The sequence below is a fragment of the Pinus tabuliformis genome, chromosome 5_1 (assembly GCF_031772625.1).
Source record: "Pinus tabuliformis cultivar Carrire ecotype Pingquan chromosome 5_1, CPIR1, whole genome shotgun sequence".
NCBI classification, from domain to species: domain Eukaryota; kingdom Viridiplantae; phylum Streptophyta; class Pinopsida; order Pinales; family Pinaceae; genus Pinus; species Pinus tabuliformis.
The window spans coordinates 946,867,408-946,872,408 of NC_142305.1; the positions used below are offsets into that span (position 1 = coordinate 946,867,408).

At 27.8% G+C, this 5,001-nt stretch overlaps 1 non-coding gene across 1 annotated transcript; it reads right to left on the reverse strand.

Annotated features, from left to right (window-relative positions):
* Positions 1 to 4,489: 4,489 nt before the first annotated feature.
* On the reverse strand, positions 4,490 to 4,561 carry TRNAT-CGU (transfer RNA threonine (anticodon CGU)). Its single transcript has one exon. It is a non-coding gene; the product is annotated as a tRNA-Thr (tRNA).
* Positions 4,562 to 5,001: the final 440 nt, after the last annotated feature.

The window sequence follows — 5,001 nt, forward strand, 5'->3', positions numbered from 1 at the left end:
ATCTAGGATTTTATTTCTTGATTGAAACTTTTCTTTATTTCTTGATTGATTGATTGGTTCATAATTTTTCTTAGTATTGATTTATTTTTATGGTACGCTTTCAGTCATCGGATGACCTGCAGCGCTTCGAGACATGCCCCTGACTTTGATCGACATCTCTTGACTGAGATTATGCATTGCCTTGAAGGTCTGGATATTCTTGTTACAGCTCAGCTCGGGTTGGAACTCTTTGCCCTTACTTTACACCATCATAAGCTCGTTGATCTTTCTTGCTGGCTTTAGGGCGGTAAAGGTAACAGTTCTGCATGAAGGATGGCACAAAGGATAGCTAAAACAATGCGCAAATGGCAGAAAATATAACGGTAAGGTGTGATAGGTAATCATAGAATGATACTATGTTAAACAACACAAGAGTGTAAATAATAAATAAGATAAATCGTTGAATGCATATTATTTACAAAGATATACATATTTATATTGTCTTATGACCCTTGGTGTTCATATTCTAAGTAGTCTCTTGGACTCCAATGACTCTTCATATTCCACACCATAACCCTTAACAGATTAGTTGTCCAACACTCAACACATGAAATAAGCTAATAGTAGAGAAGGCTAGTTTCAGATTCTTGATTTAATCAATAATGCTTCACAACTAGCAATCCTTAGGAAAAGATCCATGAACAAGGTGATGGATAACAAGTCATGAATCTTCCAACACCACCAAATCGTCAATGTTTGCTTCCTTGGTGAAAATGAGCCCTTGCAGTAATCCATATGCCTCTGTTGCATTATTTGCATAGTTTACTAACCCCAAACTGTATTCAATTTCAACTTTTCCATTGGTGTTGCGAATAACCCCTCCTGCTCCTGCGACCCCGAGATTAAGCTTTGAAGCACCATCAAAACTCAACAAAAAGGGTTCCTGAGATTTACTCCATTCCTTCATTTCATCTTGATCTAGCCTCAACTTCCACCATTCTACAGGTCTTGAGTTAGTTTTCTTACTCCTTGGAAATCCATGAAGAAGGTTGAGAAGCCATTCCTTTTCTTGGGAATCCAAATTTCTCATATTAACAGAGAGGGTTGAATTCTACCAATATTCAACACATAGCAATTGAGTTCTTAAGGCTACAAAGTGAGGGTGATATTTCTTCTTATTGAAAATGCTATCATTTTGAGCTATCCAAACCTTCTAATAAACAAATTTCAAGAACACCAACTATATCTGCTTGAAATAACTCTTTCCTTTGAATTTCCCAAGGTAGCAACCCTCGTAAGGCCATCAAATTCTAGAGAGGAGAGTAGCAAGGGCCAAATCCTAGACTTCACGAAGAGAGGAACGACTAAAAAATATACGAGCAATTATTTCTTTTTGTCTGAGACATATAAAAAAAGGAAAAAAAAAGAAGAAAAGAAGCAGGAGACACAAACAATTCCTATTTTCCGAAGATTCTTTATTGTCAAGATTTTACCATAAGTTAATACCCAACAAAAAGAGTTGAGTTTCAATGAACAGTTGGGAGTCCAAACTCGTGATAAAAAACACGACTTTGAAGGAAGCCCTGCTTGAAATAGATTAGCCTTCTCGAACTGTGAATTAGAGAGAATTAATGAAAATTATTATACAAATTTAAAAAAAAAAATGGTATTCATGCGCTCTGTTACGTTACATATAGATTCAATGTTAAAGACAAAAATAATTGGATTTGTTGTATCTCAAAATTTTTAAAATCATACTCATAATAAATATCTATATAATAAGAGTTGTTTTCACCCCTGTTATATATAAACAAAATATATCAAAATGTTATTTTTTAGTTGTAAAAATGTCAAATCAACTCTGCATAATAAGTAATGTTGGAATTTTATAAGTGATTTTTTTAATTGGTCTTATAAAAAATTAACGCAAACAACAATTTGACAATAAACTATTTTGCTAAAATATCATTATCAAATTTTTATTAACATATCGGAAAGTCCAACTACTTTGTCAATTAGTTATTTTGCTAAAACATTATTATCAATTTATTTATATGTATATCCAATTACCAATTTATTTATATGTATATCCAATTACTTTGCAGATAAAACTAACGCCATTACATTTTACGAATGAACCTAATTAATTGCTTTCGCCTTGCTCTCCACGAACAAATTCTTTTGAAAATCCCGGAATAGTTCAAACTCAATTATGGAAAAATCAAACTCACAATTCTCAAAGGCTAATTGAAGGACAACTAGTATGTTTGTATGGGTCTACTGATCATTAGAATCGAGTTCCCATGAAATTCAAAATATCAATCATTAACTCAGGAAAAAAACTTATGGTGATGTTTATAATTATCTATAAGGATCCTCTTAGGAGTAGGAAATTTTGTAATATAGTCTCAAAAGCATATATATCATTCAAAATGGTTGCATTTAAGGTTTCTATGCTGGGCCTCTTTAAAAGAAACAAAGAACATATATAGTGCTAACAGTTTTTTAAGTGAGGGTGAATTGCAATAATAACTCAGCTTTTAAAAATAGTTGTGCTATGCAATAGTAAGAATCCTTTACATGTATTAATACTTAAATGTGCATTTTTGAACTACTTTCAAACTCCAATGAACAACTATATATTTGAAAAATCGTATGTACGTTTATGATTATGATTTTCAACTCACATAAGCTTTTTATACCAGCAGGGTGTTAAAAAAAAAGGAAAGTGATCTTGTCATTATTAATAAAATATTTCTAAAATTATATATATATATATATATATATATATATATATATTTATTATTATTATGGTTTTAAAATTATGGGTTTTATTTGGTTAAGAGTTTTTTTATGGAAGGAAACAGGGTAAGGTTCAAAATCTAAAAATATCTGGTCAAAGTGGAACCCTCCCCTTATAGACCACCCAGAAGTCATTCTAGATGGTTTGGTTTTCCTTGAATAATGGTGATCACTAGTTTGACAACTGAGTTATTTTGTAACTAAAAATATCATTATAATTTTCAAGTGAGATAAAAATTTTATTACCAGATTCTATCAAAGATGTAATCATTAATAAAATAGTTAGTATCATTTTCATTAATAGGTATAAAAAAATTGAATTAATTTGAAATTTTAATAAAGTCTCAAGTCACCTATGCTTTTATTACAAGTTTCTATCGACGATGTGATCATTAACAAGGGTTACATAGTAGCTAGTACCTGCCACTTAACTTAAATATAACTTAATTAAACTAAAAACAATAAAAAAAGGTATAAAGATTTCATCACAAAAATAAAACAACTAATAAAACACTGTATTGTTGAATACCATCACTAAAAATTAAGAAATATGATTAACTAATATTGTATATATTAACACACACACATATATATGTGTGGATGCGCGTGTTATATATATATATATATATATATATATATGAATATGATTTTAATATAATAATAAGTCGTCTTAAATTGAAAATATGGAGAAAAAACTAAAGTCATTAGAATAACAATAACATAAAAAGGAAAGAAATTAAAAATAAACATGAAATATAACTGAAAACAACAAATTAGTGATTAATAGAAATTGAAGTTACTAAGCTCATAATAAGACTTCAACCAATTACTTTACAAATAAATAAATTTAAATAATAATAAAAATTAACAACAAATAAATTCCCAAAACAACAATTTTTTAATAAAAAATAAACTAATAACCAAAGTATTAAAATAATACAATTAATATCATTTTTATTAATATTTATAAAAATAAATAAATTAATTTAAAAATTTAATAAAAGTATCATGTCACGTAAGCTTTTTATTACAGTTTAATAAAATAGTTAGTATCATTTTTATTAATATTTATTAAAACAATTATAATGGCAAACTAGCCTCAATTTAAAAGTATTAAAATAATACAATTAATATCATTTTTATTAATATTTATAAAAATAAATAAATTAATTTAAAAATTTAATAAAAGTATCATGTCACGTAAGCTTTTTATTACAGTTTAATAAAATAGTTAGTATCATTTTTATTAATATTTATTAAAACAATTATAATGGCAAACTAGCCTCAATTTAAGTGATTTTCATTTGTAGTAGCTCTTGCTGATGTGATCATTAATAAAATAGTTAGTATAATTTTTATTAGTTTCTGTCAACAATGTGATCATTATTAAAATAGTTAATATAATTTTTATTAAAAATATATATAACGGCAAACTAGTTATATAAAACCTCAATTTAGGTGATTTTTATTGGAATATATAATATGGAAAACTAGCTATATGAAACCTGAATTTAGGTGATTATATAATGGCAAACTAACTATATAAAACCTCAATTTAGGTGATTTTCATTTGACTATATAATGGCAAACTAGCTATATAAAACCAAGTATAATTTTTATTAAAAAATATATAACTGCAAACTAACTATATAAAACCTCAACTTAGGTGATTTTCATTTGAATAAATCAGATTATTTTCATATGTTGCAGCTCCCAGCGAGGATCGAACTCGCGACCTTTCGCTTACGAAGCGAACGCACTACCACTATGCTATGGAAGCTCACTTTAAACTCCTTCTAGTTTAAAGCAATTCTCTAATGGTTATCTAAAATGACGGTTCGCTGAAAACGCAAAGCTGGAGACTAAATGAAAAATTATTATTATTATTCGATAATTTAGTTTAAATAAAGCGTCCATATAGTAATGATATCCCACTGCATGTGGAACAGCGGTGATTAAAAAGTCTGTCTTAATTGAAATGAGTTTTTAGTACGGTGTTAATGTTTGGGTGGTAGTAGTAAAAGTTAATTATCTTAATTTTTTATTCCTCATTTATATATATTTATAAATAATATAATCGCATTGACAAAGTAGATGTTATATATTTTATAATTAACTTATAAATAGTATAATCGCATTAACAAAGTGGTTATTATATATTTTATAAATTTTACTTTACGATTTAATGGGTTTTATTGTAGCTATTAAGATGTGTGTTTT